This window comes from Triticum aestivum, chromosome 3B (genome assembly GCF_018294505.1).
Source record: "Triticum aestivum cultivar Chinese Spring chromosome 3B, IWGSC CS RefSeq v2.1, whole genome shotgun sequence".
Taxonomy (NCBI): domain Eukaryota; kingdom Viridiplantae; phylum Streptophyta; class Magnoliopsida; order Poales; family Poaceae; genus Triticum; species Triticum aestivum.
Genome location: NC_057801.1, coordinates 327,037,132 through 327,048,999, shown reverse-complemented (window position 1 = coordinate 327,048,999; position 11,868 = coordinate 327,037,132).

The following is an 11,868-nucleotide window of genomic DNA, read 5'->3' as shown; positions in this document are numbered from 1 at the left end:
CGTGCGTTGCACGGAACATCAAGATGCATTTGTATGAGTAGTTTATCTTGTGAGAGAAAAGGTTGAACGAGGGAAGGCCTTATCTGCGAACGTGGAGAGACATGTGGGTATATTTTTGCAAAATTTCCATAGTTTCTTTCCTATCCGTTAGATATAAATCTGACGGCCTATATTGCGGGATGGCACGCACACCATCATCACCAACTTTGTTTTCTACTCCCTCCGTCCGGAAATACTTGTCATCAAAATGGATAAAAATAGATGTATCTAAAACTAAAATACGTCTAGATACATTTCCTTTTATCCATTTTGATGACAAGTATTTCCGGATGGAGGGAGTATTTGTCTTTTTAGAGATTTCAACAAGTGACTATGACCGAACCTTACCAACATACTCAAAAAAGTAGTCCATAATTTTGATGTTACCCTCTTTTCTTGGCGGTGAAGTGCCATCTGGATACCTCATAAATAAATCAAGGACAAATCTGACCCCTTCCTGAAAAGACATACGTAGCAAAATGAGTGAATCTACACTCTAAAATATGTCTACATACACATCTGTATGTGGTAGTCCATTTAAAATCTGAAAAAGACAAATATTTAGGAACGAATGGAGTATATATAAGAGTAGACATGGAGATATATCTCCAGCATGGTCTACAACAAAAATGTGCTGGGCTGGTTAGCGCCGGATGCTCGCAACGCGATGACATGAGTTCGAATTCTGTCTTTTAACCTTAGATTTGTATATTATATATTACTCTACTTATTTAATATATACTTCTTTCGCTACTGTACTGACAGTGGAACCCACAAAGTACTTAGAATATTAAGGATGGACTTGTTTCCTTTCAACTTTCTGTACGAAGCTGTAGCCACGCTGCAAGTCTCATGTACACTGTACATGCAATTAACTTTTTATAAAGGGACAATCATACAGGCAATTAACTCAAATGGATTGGATGTCACTCTATTATTTCCAGCATAAAGAGCATCTCCAACGGCAGCCGGAAAATTTCCTCCCGCTTCCTTCCGCGGAGGACGGCATCAAACGCCAGCGGCATACATTTTTACAACTCTAACCAACCAGATGAAATTCGTGCAAACACGGACTGATTTCATATAAGCATGAAGGATTTCGTATAAAAAAGCCAGATCTTCATATAAACATGATGGATTTCATTACATTTACATGAACTAAGAGGTGCCAATCCGGCTCTCTTGTATAATTAATACTCCCTCCGTCCGGAAATACTTGTCCTAGAAATGGATATATCTAGACTTATTTTAGTTCTAAATGGCCGCCCGCGGATCCCTTTGTCTTCCTCATGTCCGTCAGACACTTGCGGGGTCGACGAAGGTCCTCGGAAGAGACGAAGCAAGAAACCACCTGAATCCGCGGTCGTCGCCTCGGCGGTGGCCTCCATGGGTCCCAAGTGGCGGCGTCCTCCCGTGTTCTACTTCTCCTCGATGATGGCGGCGTCCAGGGAGAAGCTGGCCACCGACTGGTCGCTCTCCACGCACCCGGCTTATGTCTCTGCCTGCATGGCGCTGCCGCAGGCACGGGAGGCGCGCCCACAGACACGGGAGGCGCGGCCACCGCAGACACTGGTGGCACGGTATGACGCGGCAGCGACGGCGCCCGTACCGGCGTGCTCGCCCCCGTGTCGGCGTGGAGCAACTCGCCACTCCTCATCGAGCTGAACTGGAGCGGCGAGTTGCTGAACCACGCGCCTGCTTGGGGCGGCAACTGGCTCCGTTGGGCCAAGCAAGGTTGGTGAAGCACCGAGCGGCCTCGCCTGTATCCGGAGGGCTCGGCGGGCCACCTAGCCAGGTAATATGCCGGAGAACGGCTCATCGGAAGCCATCGGAAGGGTGGAGAAAATGGTGAAGGAGGAGATGGGGGAGCGGTAGAGGGGTGCGATTCTTGCCCGTTGTCTGTCTGGCCTCGTGTAAATAGAGGGCGGACGGTAGGAGCTTGGCCGGCGTCTGGACTCGTTTAAACTGAGGGCGGATGGGAGGAGCTCGGTCGGTGTTGCGTTTAATTCCGGCCCGCTCATGAACGGATGTGTGGCCGGAGTAGGATTCTCAGTTTGCATGCGGGTTTAATGGAGGGGTTTAATGGAGGCGCCGGGCGTGCAGCGGGCGGCGCAGTACTATTCGATTTGACAACATTAATGAGCCATCAAATCACAAAGGCCCTCGCCTCTCGTGAAACCGATCGAGCTAGACTGCCCCGCCCTCTAGCCTTTTAAAAAATGTATATACTCCACTTTTGTACAGTTGTAGTATCGATGGACTGCGCCATGGAGCAAAACTTGAAATTAAAAAAAGGTGGTACATATAGAGAGCGCTCGTGAACTTTTATAGTTTATAGGTCCCTTTTATAGTTTGTGCCAAATTTTGACTAAAGATTTAACTAACAAAATGTTAATGCATGTCAAGAAAAATTATCTCATTGGATTCGTCTTTGAACATAGTTTTGAAAAATATAATGTTTGGTGACATGCGTGAACATTTTCTTAGTTTAATCTATGGTCAAAATTTGGCACAAAATACAATGGGGACCAATAAACCCGGACAGAGGTAGTAGTAACATAAGTGTGGTAACATGCAAAGCTTCATTTATTAGGTTATAGACTCATATTGCATTGGAACATGTGTACAGTAACGAGCCACATAAGCAAATTTGTTGGGTTGGACTCGATGTTACTGCTGAAGTTACTCCCACGGTAGCTAGTCTTACTAGTATTTGGTTTTAATAAGATGACTTATAATACTCACCTAGACGGAGGGAGTATTCGATTTGACAGCGGGCGGCGCAGTTCCTGATACGCCTTTAATGCAGACGAGGGAGGGAGTAGCGGTTCCCGATATGTTGAACGTCCAATGCATCCTCCTTCAATTAATGCATGAGGGAAGTAATGGGAGGAGGTCCGGGAAAAGAGGTTGCACAATGTGAATGCAATGCAGTTTGCCCTCATTGCCCTCATATAAAGGTGCCCCTCCTCCATTCCAATGCATCTACCACATCGTACGTACCTAAGCACTTGCCTAAGCACCTACACTAAGCGCAAAATATCTTGCTCCAGACCCATGGCGGCGATGCGCGTGAGCGGCTAGCGGCTGCGCCAGATGGTCCACGACGCCGGCCTGCGGCATGGTGTCGAGGATCGTCTCCAGACGGTGTTGGAGACCGGCTGGTGGATGGCCGCCGTCGACGCCAACTACGACTCTCAGTTGGACCAGATGATCGTTGCCACCAGCAACAAGTTCACCGTCCTCAAGAAGCTCGCGGACGACATCGCCGTACTCCTCCAGCCCGCGCGCCCGGGCTCCTCATTGCCTGCCACCCTAATTGGCCTCCATGGCCGGAACCTCTTTCAAGCACTGGTGGCCCTGCGACTGCCCGCCGACGCCACGAAGAATGTCCACCTGGAGGTCGCGCTCGCCGCGAGGCACCTCGCCCTGCAAGAATTCGTCGACCTACACATCCATGCGTACGAGAAAATCGTGTACATAGGTATCTACAAGGCCAGTGAGGACGCTACGACGTTGGCCTTCCTCAACCGGCTGGAAGCCTTGGATGCCTTTGTTGAGAAGCACCTCGACCTCGCCACAAAAGCCGTCGCTCCTTAGCCGCCGGACGGTGGCCCGGCGCACTAAGTTGAGGAGGAGGTCGTACGTTCGTGGATCCATCTTTGTTCTTGCCTTCTGTAACCACCACTGCGATCGCATCATCGTGGCCTTAATTCTTATTGTGCTGTTGCATTCTCGTTCCAGTCAATACCGACATGTGCGGTCCCTTTGCTTAATTATATGCATCACTGTAACTAGTACTCCATCCGTCAATTTATAAGTTGTTCTTACCTTTTCCATCAACTTCGTGCAACGCGCGGGCATCTTGCTAGAAACACTAGAATATGTCTATATAATCCGTATGTGATAGTCCATTTGAAATCTCAAAAAAGACAAATATTTAGGTACAGAGGGAGTAATATATTAGGAGTATATCAAAACAATAGTGATTTCTTTCAAGTTTGTGAACAAATACTACTATTCTACTACTTTGGATCCATCGCAATGCACGGGCACATCGCTAGTAAAAGGAAAAGACCTGCCACGTTCGCATCGCACCCCCACACGTCCGGGAATCGGGAGTACAACACGGCCCGTCTGGCACGACACATAGCTTAGGGAAGGCATGTTGCCTAGCAGTGGCGGAGCTTGAAGCAAAACGTTGGGCGTGCCAGTCTAGCCAGGCTATAGAAATTACCCTTGCGTTGACGTTCCATGCCTCAAAACTGGATGTACAACTACGAAAATCCTGCTAGGTTGGGCGGGCCAGGGCACGTGTTGGCCCTCACGTAGCTCCTCCCATGTGCCTAGCATTTTCACTTTCATGTGGGACCGCCCATTGAGCAAACCGACACCCCGCCCGCCGTCGGGTTGGTAAACAGAAACAAGGGGAAGATCTAGCTGTAGCACGGAAGCCAAGAAATTTTGTGTCAGACAGGGCTCGTTGATAGAGTAGGAGCATTCCGTATTAGTACCACTCCTACCAAGTTTGTACTCCTAATACTATTATATTACTAGTACTACCACTATACAACTAGTAGATACATGCACAGCACAACATCGTAGGAACAAAAAACCGGGAAGATCTTGTTTTGGGTGATTTATCTTTTTTTCAATCAACATAGTATGAATAATATGATGTGGGGGCACCCATGAAGCTTATGTGGCTTGGTTGCATGGCTACGGAAGGTTATAGAAAAATAAATAGATAATGTGTTTAGAGTGCACTCCACTAAATAGATATACTTTGGATCCATTGCAACGGACCGGCACATCTATATCTATACTCCCTATATAGTGTGTGAAAAACTTTGATAGTTGGTCGTTGGATGAAGCCAATCCGACGGTACAAAGATGGCAAATCCGAGCACTACTGGCCATTGGATATCATCCAAAAGATTCTACCACATGTATAATCTAGAAGACTCCAAGGTTGAACTTAATTCATGACTAACTTTGCCACAACTAAGCTCATGCAAAGTTATTAATAAGTTCTTCAAAATGAGAGCCACAAGTTGGCAAGCCTAAGGGAATCTTGCCACATTTTTTGTGTGTATGTCATGTGGGGCTAGTGTGGCTTGCCTAAGGTGTGGCTTGAACCGAACACTCACCTAAGTTAATCAAACTTGCCTAACCTTACATTCCACCAAATTTTGCCACAAGTTTGCAAGCCTAAGGGAATCTTGCCACATTTTTTGTGTGTATGTCATGTGGGGCTAGTGGGGCTTGCCTAAGGCGTGGCTTGAACCAAACACTCACCTAAGTTAATCAAACTTGCCTAACCTTACATTCCACCAAATTTTGCCACAAGTTGGCAAGCCTAAGGGAATCTTGCCACATTTTTTGTGTGTATGTCATGTGGGGCCAGTGTGGCTTGCCTAAGGTGTGGCTTGAACCAAACACTCACCTAAGTTAATCAAACTTGCCTAACCTTACATTCCACCAAATTTTTCCACAAGTTGGCAAGCCTAAGGGAATCTTGCCACATTTTTTGTGTGTATGTCATGTGGGGCCAGTGTAGCTTGCCTAAGGTGTGGCTTGAACCAAACACTCACCTAAGTTAATCAAACTTGCCTAACCTTACATTCCACCAAATTTTGCCACAAGTTGGCAAGCCTAAGGGAATCTTGCCACATTTTTTGTGTGTATGTCATGTGGGCTAGTGTGGCTTGCCTAAGGTGTAGCTTGAACCAAACACTCACGTAAGTTAATCAAACTTGCCTAACCTTACATTCCACCAAATTTTTCCACATGTTAGAATCCAGAAAACTCCACATGTAGAAGCATAATGCACAAACCACCAGAATCTCATGCATGCAATGCACGTGTACCTTCCTACTAGTACTAGTAGTAGTAAGAAACAAATTCCAGTTTTGGCACGAGCTCATACTGCGGGAGCACCACAAGGCCTGCCGCAGGAGTTATATTTTCCTCTCGGGGCCCACGGGACCGAACTTCATTGGCTTAGTGCCCGACCTATGAGTCAATGACATGTGGGCCTTAAATGCGGCTGGCCCACATGTCATTCTCATGGTGGTGGCGTGGTTCGCGACTCACTCGTTCGAGATGAACCGGCCGGTGGTGGCGTGGCCGTGGCGAGGGTACCACAGCTGGGCGTCGGGGCGTTACGAGGCGTAGATGGCCACACCGGCGGGTACTACCTGTAGTACATAAGTACTCCAGCTGAGGATTGATGCTCGGGACGAAATGTACAGCCGCTGGATGAAAATTCGATGGTGCGGGAGTACGGATCAGAGCACAGCAGCAGAGCAGGCAAACCGCGTCCAATCGGGTGTGTCTGTGGTAGAAAGTTGACGGTCGCCGCAGTTCAGCTGGCCCGCATGTCATGCACACAAAGGCAGAGGAGCGGTGGGGCCGAGAGGGATGAGGGGCACGAACAATCCTACCATTCTATCACTGACATGTGGGACCCATAAGCGTGGGTCCCACCTGTCAGCAAAGGAAAGGCAGGGCAAGGCAGTGATAGCCACGTCAGAGGATCCATGTCCACGTCGGGGGATGTCGTGTCGTGGGTTGGAGCGGCGTCGTGGGAATCGCGTGTGGGTGTGGCAGTGGTAGAAACAAGAAACGTGATGGTCGCCGTGGTTCAACTTCCATGGACAAGTTGTCGTGTCTGCTGACACATGTATATCAAAACTAGAGTGTTTATATTTCAAGCACGTGAACAAGTATTATTCTACTAGTTTGGATCCATTGCAACGCACGGGCCAGCACATTGGTAGTAGTAGTGTCCATCTCTATCTCTAGAGGCCTTCCCTCGTTCATCCTTTTCTCTCACAAGATAAACTACTCATACAAATGCATCTTGATGTTTCGTGGAACGCATGAGGATGTTTCCTTGGGGATCTCTCCAGCACGGCGTGGCCGTAGTTGCAAGTTGACGCCCCTTGAGATGCCGACATCAAGGGGCACCCGGATTTCCTCTGATGAGCAGGTAAGATGAGTTTGATCACGTAGTAAATGCATTCTAAAGACTACTTCCGTGTCCATTTCCTAATTCTCCCCCTGCCCACTGTTTCACAGGCTAGGCTCGGTGCGAGTGGAGATTGGCTTGCATATGTACGGGAGGGTACCAACATCAATTTGCACAACATTTACAACGGTGACACCGTTCCCGTAGAACCTTTGTCCAACATTGGGATCAGCCATGCAACGGGCCACCGCATGAATTGGTACGATGGAACCACGGTGAGATTGAATAAAAGATAGCACGAACCTTGCACATGGCGGTCAAAGGCGGACCATGCTGTCTGCGGCCGATTTGTTGCCGTACGAGTAGGAAGACGTTGTGCTCCTTTCTAACCGCATCTTCGCGGTGACAAACCAGGGGACTTATTTTGTATGGGACACATCCTACGATATACTCCCTCTCTCCCAGTTTATTTGTTTTGAATCTTTTCGTTTTATAAGTTTCAAATTCAAATTTAGAGCTCCCCATCACATGTTGAGATTACAATGTCCATTAAATCGTTGCGTGCATGTATAGTAAAGAAACAAATCTCGAGTTTGGCACGAGTTCGTGCTGCGGGAGCACCACAAGCCCTGGCGCAGGAGTTACATTTCCCTCTCAGGGCCGTCGGGACTGAGCTTCAGCGCCTTACTACACCTACCTTTGAGTCAATAACATGTGGACCCGATAGGTGACTGGTCCACATGTAATGCTCCCGAAGGCAGAGGGGCAGTGGGGCCAAGAGGGGTGAGCCGCAGGTCGGGGGACGTGTGGTTTCATGGATTCGAGCGGCGTCGTGGGAATCGCGGGTGGCTGTGGTAGAAACTTGATGCTCGCCGCATTTTAGGTGGCCCACATGTCATGCACACAAAGGCAGAGGGGCGGTGCGGCCGAGAGGGGTGAGGCGCACGTCGGGGGGCGTGGTGCCGTGGGTTGGAGAGGCGTCGTGGGAATCACGAGATGAAACGTGATGGTCGCCGTAGTTGAACTTCCATGGACAAGCTGTCATGTCTACGGACACATGCACTGTATACCGATCACTGGAAGGAGTAGCAGAGAAAGCTATATATGCGGATAAATAGTTCCTTATAGTCAAGTGGACCCACGCTACTACTCTGTTCCAAAGACATGCACACCCGAAATAGTCCATCTATATCAATATACACCGAGAGGGAATAATTTTTTTTACAAGAGAGGAAATAGTTCATCCATCCATAATGCCCTCCTGCTGGTGCAGCGTTTTCTTCTTCTTCTTCTTCTTATTCTTCTTCTTGTTCTCATTCTCTGTGGGAGACAGCTTTGCAACAAGCTCTGTGGACCTTACAGCTATCTCGAAACTCACACGGGCATCGAGGGCAGTATATTTTGTCCGCTCGTACGTCAAGGGATAATTCTCCCATCCAGACGACCTTAATGCCACCGTCTCGTCACCCTTCTGAAGATTTGTACCGAGCACAAAATTTGCTACGTCGAATAGGGATGGTGTCTATTTAGCACAATCTTCTACAGGAATTTTGATTCTGGTTTGTAGGTCAGCGATGCTTTTCAAATCAAGGTTGTACGGCTCCAACTTCTGTTTGTCCCCTTCGATGGCTGCCCCACAGAAGTATACGTCCTCCCGAGACAAGAAATCGTGAAGCTCACCTGGTATGGAGGGCGAGTGAATGATGTGGTACACCAAAACATCATCTTCGAGGCACAGCTGAAGGACAGCGGCGCGCTGGATCTTCCCAGGGGCACGCTCCGTGTACTCTGCGTCGAGACCAATGACCCTCGTCTCTACCTTTTCGAGGGAGTTGGATACATTGTTGATCCACAGCCGAACAACCCTTGGGTTGACGGTGATGGTGGCAACTATGCGCATCGAGCCTTCGACGAGGACATGTTGGACGCTAAAAACCTGCATCTCGATCTCTTTCGCCATTTGGAACCGCTGGAACGGAGGGCTATGGTTTGGAGAATTAGGATTAGATGGCTAGTCTAACTGAAGTAGTAGATGATTATTTAAAGAGGTTAAAACAATGTGAACGCAGTGGGGTTTGGATGCAAATGAAGACGAAGGGGAGGTGAAGAAGCCGAGGCGAATCGGTTCCCGATGGAGAAGTAAATGGGAGAAGTGGCGTGCAGGCAGTTGATTAGACGGCTAGGTAGACTAAACGAAAAGGCTATGCGGGTAGACTGAGGAGTCGTACCTGTTCGTGTACGTGCCCATCCTTCCTGATAGGTGGGACCTATGCAAACAGATAAAAAATGTGTCGTAGCTTTTTTTTAAGCCCGTGAGTGGGAGACACAACATTCTCTGGTTAAGGAATACTCCCTCCGTTTAGGTGAGTATAAGTCACCTTATGAAAATCAGGTTTTCCCAAAACCTTTAGGCGTGGAGCATTAACTTCCTGCTCTATCCCCTCCCAGCCTCGTTAGCCAGCGTTCTCTTCCTATGCTGCCGCGTTCTACCTTTCCATTTTTCCTCTTCTCAAGTGTGGAACGATCTGCATGCCGTCCTTGATGCACCAGAACGACCACTACATGCATCGCGGCAGGGCGTTGATTGGGCATGCACGAGAATTTGGGTATGCTCGCAATATGGATGATACCTGAACGATGAAGTGAACATGCATGCTAGCACGGGACACCTATTTCCTCTATACAATACTGGAGTACTCATGTTCCTACTAGTAGTAGTAGTAGTAGTAGTAGTAGTAGTAGTACAACTGTGGTACACTTGATGGTCAAAATACTATTCATCCGGTCCTCACAGTGAAGTGACAACACCCTGCGCCTGACACTAGTCCAGGCAAGGCGGCGTGTTCGGGTTACCAAAGTCAGCCTCACCCTGTGCACTCTGCAGTCTGTCACCGCCATTGTACAGCACATTGGCGCCTCGCCTCGTCTCCCTCTCCGCTCCCATAGCACCACTCAATCTCCATCTCCTTCTCCGTCTCCGTCTCCGTCTCCATCTCACTGTGCCCCCGTGTACCGTCGCCTCACTCGCCTCCCCCAGTACCACTATTCCCTCGCTAGCCGCTCCAGCACCGACATCCTTCTCCCCCGTAAATCAAGCCCCCTTCCAAACTCCACCATGGCCGAACGCGAACCGCGCAGCATCCATATGAGCCGCGATTGGAGCAATCTCCCCAGTGACATCCTCGACCTCTGTTGTTCGTGTATGGATATGTTGACCGCCCTGTGGCTGGCTGCATGCTCGAGGGACATGCACACGGCCATCGTCAAAGCGAGGCCTAAGCTTTTCAAGACACCCTGCTTGCTGCTATCTGGTCTTGTGAGATTGGCTCACCATGATACGGAGGCGTGCATGATGCCCCTCGACTTCAATCCGATCTCCATTAGCCGAAACTTCTTTGCAGGTATGTAGTGTGTCGCCGTACATCATTTCCCTCGACATCGATCCGATCACCATCGCCCAAAACTTCTTGGCAGGTATGTACTGGGTCGGCATGAACTCCCACTGGATGGCCGCCTTCAGAGAAGACGGTAAAAAGTTGGTGCTCGTGAACTTCCAGACCTCCCATGAGATTATCCTTCCTCCGTTGGATTATATAGAGTATTACCATCGCGGTCCAAGTCATCTAGATTACTACGTCAGTTGGACGGACCTTGTTTTGCAGAAGATTGTAATCTGCCAAGTACCCACACGACATGCGAATTACGCAGACTTCAAGCTAATTGCCTTGTTCGACCGCGGACTCGCCTATCTTTACGCCGGTGCCTTTTTTAGCTGGAGACAACTCGGCTCGCAGTGGATCATCGTCAAAGCTGATACACACTTCTGTGATGCTATTGAACACAATGGCATCATCTACGCGATCGACAAAGCAGATGGCACCACGTATTGCTGGGACGGCGCGTGTAAGTTGTTTCCGTCTCATGTTAATGATGACGCCATGACACTGTTTGAACTTTTTTTGATGATTGGCATATCCCTGTTTGAGCAGAATTTGAGTAGAACTATGGCAATATATTAGAGACGCCGTAAATCAGCTATATTTGGAATGAGTTAATTCATGCGATTGTGACCATGTCATTACAGCCAATTTGTACCCTGAATAATCAAACGGTTAGGAATATATGGATATTATCCTTATTTTACAGTAATCTATATACTACTACTAAATATGAGTGTGTATCAATGGCCATGTTAGTTTCCTCATTTTCATGATGTAGAAACATGCACCACACTGTTGGTTTCATCTAACCATACATTAGGGAAGTAAATGTGCATATGGAGAACTCTATATTTGGAAGTAGTGAAATCCTGCAATGCTTACCATGTGTACATACCTATATTCGCCCTTCAGCAATCAATGACTAGAATAATATCCTCACAAAAATTTTGCCCACAGAACACGAGTATATAACAATGCATGGTCTGTTAGTTACCTTGAAGAATTTGTTTGTGAGGACAGAACATGATTACATAACATGCATGACATGGTAGTTTCCTGTGAAGAATCGATTGCGAGATAACATGAGTATAACCATGCATGGCACTTCTATATTTTCGAACCCAGTATACATTTCCCTGTATTTTCCTCCCAGTTCCAACAGGGACATATCAATGTTGTTTCTTGCATTATCCTACTCATACTCTGAACAATGCTGATCTTACATTAACAATGCCTGTCCTTTTTGATATGATGCAGTGTCCCTACAGTTACTGCCCTTTGTAATTACACCACCTTTGCCAAAAACAGGGAAGCACAACTGGTTCCTCGCTCGATCAGACGACGGCAAAAGACTGATGATCATTCGGACACATGAGCCGGAAAAGTTATATTGCAAAAACCCCACTGTATACAAGC